Genomic DNA, 13,075 nt, shown 5'->3' on the forward strand with positions numbered 1-13,075 from the left:
GGCCTCCCCCCCCCCCGCCTCGCTCCCCCCTCTGGGCCGGGGCGGGGCCAGGATGGGCGGGACCGGGGCGGGGCCAGGATGGGAGGGGCCGGGGCGGGGCCATGCTGTACCCACCAGGGCGGAGCTGGGCCTGAGCTGAGCTTGGGAGACCCAGAGGGAATCTTGGGCAATGAACCCTGAACTTCGGGTTCCAAGCGCAGCTGACTCTGCAGGTGTCAAGAAGAGCTGAGTTGAAAGCCTGGTGGCTCTTATTTTGTGCAGAGGTTGAAAGCGGATCCCCGTTACCACATGGACGAAGTGTTCAAACTTAGCCTTACCACCTACCATCAGATGCCTCCTGATATGATGCATTATAAAGTAGACAGCATCTCCTACTGGAATTCTTGCCCCAAAATACTGTATCTGTGTTTAGACACGAGGAAACATCAGACAAATCTAGAAAGTGGTACATTTTATAAGTGGCCTGGACTCTTCACAATTGCCAAGGATGGGAAGGTGCGTTGGGAGGTGAGACAGCGGGACTGTTCTAGATAAAAAGGTATTAAATATAATGTGTGGACTTCGCCTAGAATCTGGTTAACATTTTAAAAGCAGCTATAAAAAGACGTTCTTAAGACAACTGAGGAAAATTTGACTTTGGATAGGATATTAGATATTACCACATCATTGCTAGTTTTCTTGGGTGTGATTATGTAGGAGAATGTCTTTCATTCTCAGCGGATGTACCCGGTGGCATTTAGGGATTGTCTTAGTCTGCTTAGGCTGCCATAACAAAATACCACACACCGGATGGCTTGAACAACAGAACTTTGTTTTCTCACGTCTCTGGAGGCTGGAAGTCTGAGGTCAGGGGCCAGTATGGTTGGGTTCTTGGTGAGAGCCCTATTCCTGGATTGCAGACAGTTGCCTTCTCTCTGTGTCCTTACATGGCCTTTACTCAGTGCATGTACACAGAGAAAGAGAGAGAGAGCTCTCTGGTGTCTGTTCTTTTTTTTTTTTAATTTTTATTTATTTATTAGAGAGAGAGCAAGAGAGAGTATGAGTAGGGGGAGAGGCAGATGGAGAGAGAGAGGCAGATGGAGAGAGAGAGGCAGAATTCCCCGCCTAGCAGGGATCCCCACGTGGGGCTCAGTCCCTGGATCCTGGAACTATGACCTGAACTGAAGGCAGCCGCTTAACACACTGAGCCACTCAGGCGCCCCTCTGGTGTCTGTTCTTATAAGAGCACTGATCCCATTGTGACCTCATCTGACCCTACTAACCTTCCAAAGACAAATCTCTAACTACCACCACACTGGGGACTTAGGGCTTCAACATATGAATTTGGGGGGACATAAACATTCATTCCATCTCGGGGCTAAAGGACATGATGTTTGTATCTTACTCCAAGTAGTTCCAACCACGTATACATTTAAAGAAAGCATGCTAAAGTAGCCGTATGTTAACACTGTGTCGGTATGTATTGAATTGTTCTTTCAACTCTTCTGTATGTTTTTAGTAAAAAGATGGGGGGTAGAAAGTGGGTCCTTGGAAATGACCTGTGTTCAAATCTGAAGTTCCTAACAGTATGAGCTTGGTTAAATACCTTAACCTCTCCGAATCTGTTTCTGTATCTTAAAAATGGGAAAACACGGTTGCTAAGAAAATGTGCACCAGGCACATTGTTTGCCCATAAGTTCTCAAATACCAGGGCCATTGTAAGTGATTTTTCCTCTGTGGGTCTCACATCCTCCTCAGATCCCAACCACACTTATTGACTGTTTATTATGTACCAGGCTCTGAGCTAGAGAGGGGCTTTCCTAAGCTTTGAGCTTGCAGTTCTCATCCACCTTCTACAAAGAGAGATTACAAGCCACGCAAAGTGCCTGGCCTGACGGCTCAAGCTATTCAATGGCAGGGCTGAGAGTTGAGAGCAAAGCTTTCAATTCTAAGTCCAGTGCTTGCAAGGTGACATAACATGGTAGACTGTGGATAGGAATATCTATGTGTAAGGTTTTGGGGTTTTTTAAAGATTTTTATTTATTCATGAGAGACAGAGAGAAAGAGAGAGAGGCAGAGGGAGAAACAGGCTCCCCCCTGCTGAACAGGGAGCCTGATGCGGGACTCGATCCCAGGACCCTGGGATCACAACCTGAGCCAAAGGCAGATGCTTAACCATCTGAGCCACTAAGGCGCCCTATGTGTAAGGTTTAAAGAAGATTCTGTGAAAGCCCTTTGGGACCTAGGGAGGCCCACACCAATGTGGAGGCCTGTAGGAGCCCTGGCCCAGGAGTGGGTCTCCAATACTTCTCTGCCTCCACCTTCGACATGACGTGGCTCTCTAGGCTTCGTTTCCCACCATGCTTATAATGCCCACAGAGATGTATTCGCTTCCAGTTTACCCTTGGGGAAACACAAGTGTTCTGAACTATGACTCACCTCCCAAGAGTCTTGACATCTCTGTAGTTGTCACAATCCCCGTGGGCCTCAGTTTCTTCCTAAATTACATGAGAATCATTCCTACTTCTGGGGTCAAGAGAGACAACCTGAATATCAGGTATTCTCTGGGCAACTGGCTTTTTCTGCTCTGGGTCCTCCAAACCCAAACGTGGCCATCCAAAGCTTGTTTGTTCATGTCACTTGAGGAATCTTTGAAATAGAGTTTACAGACTTCTAGAGAGGCCACTACTAGAAATGTAGAAAAATTTGATTGCCTATTAAAAGATACTATCCACAGAGTAAAGGGGCAACCCATGAAATGGGAGAAAATATTTGCAAATCACATACCCGGATAAGCGGTTAATATCTAGAATATAGAAAAAAGTCCTAAAAGTCAACAACAAAACAACCCAATTTTTAAAATGTACAAAGGACTTGAATAGACATTTCTCCAAAGAAGATCTACAGATGGTCAACAAGCACATGAGAAAATGCTCCATATCACTGGTCATTAGGGAAATGTAAATCAAAACCACGATAGGGGCGCCTGGGTGGCTCAGTCGGTTAAGCGTCTGCCTTCGGCTCAGGTCACGATCCGGGGGTCCTGGGGTCGAGCCCTGCATCGGCTCCCTGTTCAGAGGGGAGTCTGCTTCTCTCTCTCCCTCTGCCCCTCCCCCCTGCTTGTGCTCGCTGTCTCTCTCTCAAATGAATAAATAAAATCTTTAAAAAAAATAGTATGGAGTTTCCTCAAAAAAATTAAAAATAGAATTACCATGTGCTGTATTGACTCCCCTTCTGGGTAGTAGATATTAGCTATCTACCAGAAGAATTGAAAGTAGGATCTCAAAGACATAGTCGTACACCCATGTTCACAGCAGCATGATTCACAGTAGCCAAAACGTAGAAGTAGTTCAAGTGTCCATTGACGAATGAATAAACAAAATGTGGTGTAGACATCCACTGAAGGGTTGTTTAGCCGTAAATACAAGGAAATTCTGACCTGTTAAGTGAAATAAGCCAGTCACAAAAGGACCAGTACTATATGATTCCACTTTGAGGTACCTAGAGTTGTCAGATTCATAACCACAGAAAGTAGATCAGAGGTTACCAGGGGCCAAGAGGGAGGGAGCGGGGAGAAACTTTGTTTCATGAGTACAGAATTTCTCTTTGGGATGATGAGAAAGTTCCAGAGATGGGTGGTGGTGATGGTTGCCCAACATTGTGAATGTACTTAATGCCACTGAATTGTATATTTTAAAGTGGCCGAAGGGGTAAATTTTAGATTTTGTATATTTTACTTCAATAAAAAGAAGTCATTATATATGATAGCATAAAATAATTTGCCCCCCCATGGAATAATTATAAGTCATGGGGAGGAAAGGTACAGCACGGGGAATATAGTCCATAGTATCGTAATAGTGTTGTATGGTGATGGATGGTAACTAGTGGTGAGCACAGAACAATGGATTAGACTTGCCAAATCACCACGTTGTACACCTGAAATTAATGTAGTATTGTGTGTCAATTATGCTTCAATTAAAAATTAACTAAAATGGGGCACCTGGGGCGCCTGGGTGGCTCAGTTGGTTAAGCGACTGCCTTCGGCTCAGGTCATGATCCTGGAGTCCCGGGATCGAGTCCCGCATTGGGCTCCCCGCTCGGTGGGGAGTCTGCTTCTCCCTCTGACCCTCTTCCCTCTCGTGCTCTCTATCTCTCATTCTCTCTCTCTCTCAAATAAATAAATAAAATTAAAATAAAATAAAATAAAATAAAATAAAATGGGGCACCTGGGTGGCTCAGATGGTTAAGCGTCTGCCTTCGGCTCAGGTCATGATCCCAGGGTCCTGGGATCGAGTCCTGCATCGGGCTCCCTGCTCCTTGGGAGCCTGCTTCTCCCTCTGCCTCTCTCTCTCTCTCTCTCTTTCTGTCATGAATGGATGAATAAAATCTTTTAAAAAAAATTAACTAAAATGGGGCGCCTGGGTGATTCCATCGGTTAAGCGTCTGCCTTCGGCACAGGTCATGATCTCAGGGTCCTGGGATCGAGCCCCGAGTCAGGCTCTCTGCTCAGCAGGGAGGAGTTTGCTTCTCCTTCTCCCTCCCCTGCCCCCCCCCATGCTCTCTCTCTCCCTCTCAAATAAATAAAATCTTTAAAAATAAACTTGTCCCTCACAAAATCCAAACCTTTCAACCACTTTCCCTCACCACGACTTCCTATTTATTTGCTGCTTTCCCTGGGCAGCAAACAACTCTCCAAGCTACCTGTACTTGCTGTCTGCGTTCTCATCCCTTCTCTCCTGAACCTGCTCTGATCCCAATTTGCCACTACCATTCCCCGAAAGCTGCTCTCGTCAAGGTCAGAAAAGTGACCTTCACATACCTGTACCCCATGGTCAACCCTCAATGCCACGGACATAGCTGGTCCCTCCTCCAGAAGGCACCGTCATCACGTGACTTGAGGGACACCCGTTTGCTGGCTTGCCTCTGGCCTCGTTGGCTGTCCCTTCCGTCTCCAATCTTCCTCTTGTGCATGAGCTTTTTGTGTTGGAGGGTCCCTCCCCTTTTGGGGAGCTCTTGGCATCTCATGGTTTTAAGCACCACATCCAGATGCTGACAGCTCTCACAGTTTTAACTCCAGTCCAGACCTTACCCTGAGTTTCTGATCCACACACATCCATCACCAGTTGGAAGCCTAATGCATGTTTATTTAGACTTACCTCATCCAAAGCCGAACCCCAGCTCTTGCACCCCAGAATGACCCGTTGGTCACCCAGTTGATCTCCGTGTCCCCTCAGGCACCCAGTGAGGCCACCTTTCCCCTCTTGCAGTTGGGTGTGGCCACTGAACAGGTAGAAGAAATGGAAGACCCTTCTAGATCCGGCCCATGGAAGCCTGTCATTTGATCCTCTGCCCACCCAGGACAATTGCAGAAGGCACGGGTCAAAGATGGCACAGCCTTGGGGCACCTGGGTGGCTCAGTTGGTTAGGCTTCTGACTCTTGATTTTGGCTCAGGTCATGATCTCAGGGTCCTGGGATCGAGCCCTACGTCGGGCTCCGGGCTCAGCGCGGAGTCTGCTTCAGATTCTTTCCCTCTCCCTTTCCCTCTGCCCCTCCCCTCACTTGCTTGAACTCTCTCTCTCTCTCAAAGAAAAAAATAAAAAGATGGCACAGCCTCTGCCGGGCGCGACCCTGATGAGTGGTGGAGCAGAACCCACACCCCAACTTGTGCCAAGTGGACTTGTTGTGAATGAGTAACAAATGTCCATTAGGTCAAGCCACTGGGAGTTCAGGGTGTCCCTTTCTAGCAGCTGGAATACAAATACATAACTGTTGTGTTTTCTTAGATCCGTCCCTTTGGCGCTTCTCTCAACACAGGGCCAAGTATATTAACTATGTATTTTCTTATTTTATTCCTGATGCTCTGGCATTTGTGGCCTTGCTGACTGAGGACACACTGTCTCTCCCAGGGCCAGCCACTTCTTCTTTTTTTTTCCTTTAAAGATTTATTTATTTATTTTAGACGAAGAGGAGGGGCAGAGGAAGGGGGAGAGACAGAGTCTCAAGCACAGCCCACACTGAGTCCAACGCCCCGTTCGTAAGATCCTGAGATCATGACCTGAGCCGAAATCAAGAGTCCAGTGCTTAACCCACTGAGCCACCCAGGCACCCCAGGGCCGGCCAATTCTTAAAGATAACAAAGAGCTCCCCATTTCCCAGTATGCGTTCATATGCAAACAACCCATACAGAGCCCCGGGCCTCCAGCCAACTCCTTATCAATGGCTCACACACCAAGCCAATATCCCTCTCCCTGATTACCCCAGGGCCAGGTAGCAGACAGCTAGGGACCGCCTCGGGCCCCAAAGACCACTGAAATTATTTAGCCAATCCTAAATTCTTTGCCAGGTCCTGACTAGCCATTCCCTCGGAAACCCCAACAAAGACTCTTGGCCTTGGCTTTCCTTTCCCTCCTCCTGCCTCCTAGCCCAAACCTGGTGCTCCCCATGTGGCCCCGTGTAACCTGGCATGCCTTTTCCTCCTGGGAAATACAAGTAATAAAAGCCTTTCAATGGCATTGGCCTTTCTCTCGTCACTCAGTCACCTCTGTAGATTGAAATCCCACAGAGGGGGGCGCCTGGGTGGCTCCGTCGGTTAAGCGGCTGCCTTCGGCTCAGGTCATGATCCTGGGGTCCTGGGATCGAGCCCCACATCAGGGTCCTTGCTCAGTGGGGAGCCTGCTTCTCCCTCTGCCTGCTCTGCCTGCCACTCCCCCTGCTTGTGCTCTCTCTCGAACAAATAAATAAAATCTAAATAAATAAATAAAGAAAACCCCACAGAGAGAGGTGCCTGGCTGGTTCAGTCGGAAGGGCTATGCGACTCTTGATTTCGGGGTCGCAAGTCCGAGCCCCACGTTGGGTGTAGAGATTACTAAAATAACTAAAACTTGAATAAAATGCAAAATAATAAAATTCCTCAGGGAAGAAATGATAAGGTGACTTCTTTTTTTTTTTTTAAGATTTTATTTATTTGACAGAGAGAGACACAGCAAGAGAGGGAACACAAGCAGGGGGAGTGGGAGAGGGAGAGGGAGAAGCAGGCTTCCCGCCGAGCAGGGAACCTGATGCGGGGCTCCATCCCAGGACCCTGGGATCATGACCTGAGCCGAAGGCAGACGCTTAACCATCTGAGCCACCCAGGCGCCTAGATAAGGTGACTTCTGACTACACGGTGGCCACTCCATGCTTTGCAACACCTTGGAGTCACCCTGAACTGCTGTCTTGCTGTTACCATCAGCAAATCCTTTTGGCTCTATCGTCACAACCTACGCAGACGAAGACCTCTCCTCACTTCCCTGCTTTGGCACCACGGCCTCTCCCAGGGCTGCAGTGGCTTCTGCACCGCCGTTTCTGCTTGCACGCCTGCCCCTTCGGTCTGCCCGCCAGCCAGCAAAATCCTTTAAAACCGAAACCAGGTCACGTCCCTCCTCGGCTCCCAACCTCCAGCGACTCCTAAGAAAAAAAGCCAGAATCCTTATCACGACGATGATCCACGAGGTCCCACAGGGGCTGACGCTCCTACACAGCCCCCACCCCTCCATGGCCATGCCCTTGTCACCTCTGTCCTCACCTCCTCTGGCTCAGCTCCTTGTTGTTTCTCTAACACAGCTGGCTCACTCCCTGGGGACCCCTGCCCCCCAGGGAATGCTCATCCTCACGCATCTGCTTGGCTCACACTGGCCCCCTCCCAGGTCTTTGCTCAAATGTTACCTGCTCAATGGGGGCCAACCTGCCCATCTTTTAAACAACTGCAATCCACCACTTCCCCTGGCTGGCACTCCCAGTCCCCACCCCCCCGACCAAGGCTCAGCTTTTTCTTTTCTGTAAGGCTTATCATTTAATACATCTGACATTACGTGAGCTCTTTCTTATGCTGTTATGTATCCCTCCCCTCAAGAACGCAGGCCGTTCTTGGGATCTGTTGTGCAAGGATGCATCCCAGGCGCACAGAACGGTGGTTGGCACACAGCGAGGGCTCCGAAGTGTTTGCCCATGAATGAAGGCCCTGATGAAGGTAAGCACTGACCTCCTAAGAAATGATACCATCGCCCCTTCTCCTTATTTTCTCAGAGCCTGAGCTTCTAGGTGGAGTGACATTTTCACTGGCTCTGCCGCACACAACAGGCTAGCATTTCCTATTCTTTTTTTTTTTAATTTTTTAAAAGATTTTATTCATTTATTTGAGAGAGCATGAGGAGGGGGAGGGTCAGAGGGAGAAGCAGACTCCCCGCTAGAGCCCGAGTGGGACTCGATCCTGGGACCCCTGGGATCATGATCTGAGCAGAAGGCAGACGCTTCACTGACTGAGCCCCCCGGGCGCCCCTGGCATTTGCTATTCTGACGTCGTGACGCTAAACACTTTGTGTTGCCTCCACCCAGTAGGGACCATGCTCAGTAAACCCACATCTCGAGCCGGAAAGCCCTTCTCTCATTTCTGTGGGAAACCCAATCCTCCCTGCACACCGGAGTCACCTGAGAACCTCAAGGCACTCGGCAGGTTGTGAGAGAACAGGTCTGGGGTGCTGCTGGGCAAAAGGACTGTAAGTGAATTGGGTGATTCTGAGGTGCAACCGGGTTTGAGAAGCAGCGCTCCAAGTCAGTGCCAGTTGGAGAAAGCGTGGAGGGAGGGGGCTATTCATTGAGCAAAAAGGGAGAGGAAAGCGAGTACCAATGCTGTGAATGATGAGGCCAGGTGAAGAATCAGAAGGACCAAAAAAAAAAAAAAGAAACGCAAAAATGAACTTGAATTTCAGCCTATGCTTCTCTACAAATGAAAATCCTTACAAGTTTTGCTTGCTGTGTGCAAGTAGGGAGTTTCGATCTTTAGATGTTTGGAAGAAAAACCTAGAAGAAAAAGCTGCTCAATTGCAATCCAATCTTCAGACACTTCTCTGTGTCACAGCCAGCTGTCTATTTCAGTCCTGGGCAATTGTAACGCTTTCCTCCTCGGGTGCAGTTGAGATTGATGCAGGCAGCGTTGATATTTCTAATTTCCCCTTTGTCCTGTCCTGCTGTGGGTTTCACGCTTCACACGGTCCACGCACTTTCCACCGTTCCAATGGATGGCTTAAAAGAAAAGCCAACTAAGGTTTCAACGTGGGGCTCTAACACTGAGATAAGAAAGAGGGTTTTGCCAGCTTTGGGGATCAGAATGCCAATTTCCACTCTATTGCGGTTCCTCGAGGCCCGGGAGTGTAGCGCGTTTCTGCATTGCCCCAACTTAGAATGGCACAGTGCACACGGCAAGCCTCAGCAAATATTCCGTACTATTATTATCCGGCAAGAATGACGTGTGACATGTGTGGGGTGTTTCTACAGTTTCAAAAGTGCTTCCAGGAGCACCTCCCAGAACTCTCTGACCTACGTAGATTGTTCCTTCCGCCCTCCAGGCTCAGAGGGTTTGGCTGGTACATGGGAAGTCCCATGAGGACTTAAAGGGAGATCTGGGAGCAAGAACCCAGGCGTCCCACAGCTTTCTCCCCCTGCAAAACCACCAGTAAGTGGTGTCTTCAGTTGTATCAGTTCGGCCTTGTGAACAGCCTATTCCTTTCCTGACACACCTCGGGAGAAAGGAGTTTATTAGCACTGTTGCTCAAACAACGGGAGATCGGATGATACTTTATACACACGCTGGAACTTGGCCCCGACACGGATGTAAGTTCCCTTAGCATTTCCAACTCGCTCATCATTAAACCTTTTCAACACTGTAAACATTTTCTCAAAAATTCACAGGGCATTTCCAGCCGTGTTCCTTCCCTGCCTAGGGAGGTGGTTCAGAAACCTAACACGGTTAACAAGAGAACCAAGGTCCTGCCTGGCACACCAGTCAGGGTCCTGTGTCAAAATCAAAGTCAGGCTTTAACGGGCTGGGCTAGGGCCCTCGGCCACAGGGTGCAGAGAAGTCAAGGGCCTGAACTTGGCTGCAGGAGGCTGCTGGTGCAGCTGCTGGGGAGCCCGAGAGCTTTGGGGCTCGGGCATTTCCTCTGAGGACCGGTCCCCCGTTCACATTGCCTGTGCCGGCACCCGACTGAGTAGCAGTGAACAGAGTTTTGTTTGTGAATTTTCTGTGTGGGAAGTAAAAGTATGGATCCTGAACACATGCAAAACAAAACAAAACACAAAAGCTTCCACATTTTTAAAGAAATCCAGAAATTTACAAAACGGAGCTCAAACGTCAGTGTGGAGAGGTGGATAGCACTGGAATGAGAAGGAATAAGGACATGGGGGGGGGTGTCTCTTCTAACAGAACAGTTTTGATTTAGAAATAGGACAAAGTCACTGCTTAAATACCTTTATTATTTTTTTAAAAATTATTTGGACATCGATAGCTCTGCAAAATACTTCTCCCATCCCAAACCCTCAAACCTTTTCCACATGTCCTCCCTAAAGAACAAAATAGTCATACTTTGTGCCCATTCAAATCTAATTTTTAAAAACATGTAAGATTCAAAATCAAATATTTTTCCTTTCCCAGAACTTGTTAGTAATTTTAAACCACAATGCAATATACTTAATGGCATTTTTTTTTAAATTAGCTTATCAGACTATTTTATGAGAAAAAAAAAAACACCCCTCAATTCAAGGCCTTAGAATATAAATTCCCTGTTTCTGAAAGCAAAAGACATTGAAAAGCCCCTTTGCTCCCCCGGAGTTTGTGATTTCCACATTGCCAACAGAACCAGCACACAGAGGGGACTTTCTACTTCATATTAGGCATTGCTTACTTTTGGACTGCAGCTGAAATGCTGTATAGTTTGAAAGGATGGGCGGGATCGTTCCAGCAAAGAAGAGAGACAAGGCTGGAAGCGCAGAATGGAAGCTTTCTGAGCAAAGAAGGGCTGGATCCCTAAGATCCCACCTCACGGCAGGTTGGTTTGGAGTGGAGGAAGACGGTAGAAAATCTGCAACCTGCACTGATTTCTTACCGGTGAATACAAGCGTCAACCAAAACTATTGCACATAGTACCAGAGGCACGTAAACCACTGAGGAGGGTCAGGAAAGGATCATCACAGATGGGGGATGATCCCCAAAGTTCATTTGGGGACGCAGAGAAAAGAAAAGGGTTGATGTTGATTGTTTGGGAATTACTAAGAGGAGGTGGGCAGAATAATGCCTTCCCTGTCCTCAGCCGGGCAGATTTTTATGCAAACAAATCTTCATCACAGATGCACCCGAAAGATCTAGCAAAGGTATCACTTCTTCATTTTCCCCAATACAACTGGTACACTTCATTACCTCGCTAAAAAAAAAAAAAAAAAAAAAAGGAAGGAAGGAAGAAATCCTACAATAGAACCTGGCCCATCTGGCTAGCTGAACAGCAGCAATGTTTGCAAATGTCCTTTCCTGCCCGCTCGACTCACCGACTGACCTCCAGAGCCACATGGACGGGGTCCTGATGAGCTCCAGGGGGTGAGCTCGCCCCTTGGGTTCCGAGTGTGGCCACTAGGCTTCAAAGGGCTTGCAAAATGCAGACGAGACTGACGAGCTTGGTGTGAGAAGGGAACAGGTGGGGGGGGGGATGGATGGCTCGTGCAGCCCAGGGAAGCCAGCACGGTCGCCCACTGTCTCCTCTACTCACGTGACACCCACCAGCCACACGGCAGCCGTGTGAACGCGGTCTCCTCGGTACCGTGCCATCGGCTGGTGTGACCAGAGCAAGCCATCCGGATGGCTTGAAGTTTCAGAATAAAACACCGGGCTCAGCTCCGCCAATGGATGTGAATCCTTTTTCCACTGCAGTCACTGGGGCAACGTTCTGGGGGCTCCAAGACCCTGGCCTCCCTAGATGGGTCGGTCTCACCTCTGTCCAAAGCCTTAGGACTACACCGCCTCGGTGTCCTGGCGCCCTCTGACTAGTTTCCTGCGTATCTCTCCTTTAAGGCTTCCCCGACATTCAGTCTCAGTCCTGTACAGTACATAGGTCGTCAAAAGGAAAGTCACTTTTTAAGAATACACCATGTCCCTAACACTCATCTAGACCGAAGGGCCGCGTGTTTTCTTACACCGACCCTGGAAAGGCAGCTTTCAGCCTGTTTTGCTCCTGTGGGTTATAGCTCTCTCCCTCCTGTATTCTGAGCAAGTCTCGTAAACCGCCAGCTGATGCGACACCCCAACTGATACCAACCTATTCAGCTTTTTAAAACGTTAAACAACAACAACAACCCCCCCCAAACTACACCCCACCCACACACACCCACACACACACTTTGGCACATGAGCCTTGAGTTATTCGAGCGTGTTCACGTTCCCACCCCCTCCCTCGTCCCAACATTTCCGAGTCGCTGTTTCAGGAGAACGACGGGCCCCGTCTGCTTTTGATGGAGAAGGTCATCTCGGAGCACTGCTGTTGTGAGTAGCAAAAGGAGGAGATACAAATGCTAAACTGGCCCCAAAAACAGCTCTCAGGTTTAGCACTAGAATGGATGCAATGCTGCAAAACTTTTGTACCAGGATGACTAGTTTGAAACTGCTGGTTGATTAAATATACATTTACATATAGATATAGGTATAAAAATTACTAAGTCAACATTTGTTGTTTTCAATGTGAAAACGATAAAATGTAATTCTGAATAATTGTGCATTTGCCATAGGGTCCTTGTTAAAGGGACCATAAAAATAATTTTGTAATAAAAAAACTCTTTTTTTTTCTTTTTTTTCTTTTCTTTCTTTTTTTTTTTTTTTAAGTTTAGTATTGCCCTCAAGTTCAAAAAGTTTGGAGCAAACGTGCTGAGTAAAGCAGGATTGAAATCTATTCCTGCCAGGGATCCGGAAGCCTTAAATTCAGTGATCCCCGATGGCGGGCCCAGGGAAACCTGCCAGCCACTGACTAACGTGGTGGGGCTGGGCAGCGCCAGGTGACCCCGTGAAGCAGCCTCTGCCTCCTGTTTCATTGGCGGATGCTGCTGCAGCGCCCTGATTCCCTGCACAGAGCTCGGGGTGGGGGGCACACATGTGCTGGGGCTCTGCCTTCTCTTGAGCTACCAGACTAAGCAACTGGGGATGGGGGAGGGGGCCGGCGCGCAAGGCTGGGGCCTGGGCAGAGACCACTGAGCACCAAGGCTGCGGGTGACTGGGGGGCGCTGACCTTCTACTTGGTTGGA

Source organism: Callorhinus ursinus, unplaced genomic scaffold (genome assembly GCF_003265705.2).
Source record: "Callorhinus ursinus isolate GAN/ISIS: 27379988/994484 unplaced genomic scaffold, GSC_fseal_2.0 scaffold43, whole genome shotgun sequence".
Lineage (NCBI taxonomy): Eukaryota > Metazoa > Chordata > Mammalia > Carnivora > Otariidae > Callorhinus > Callorhinus ursinus.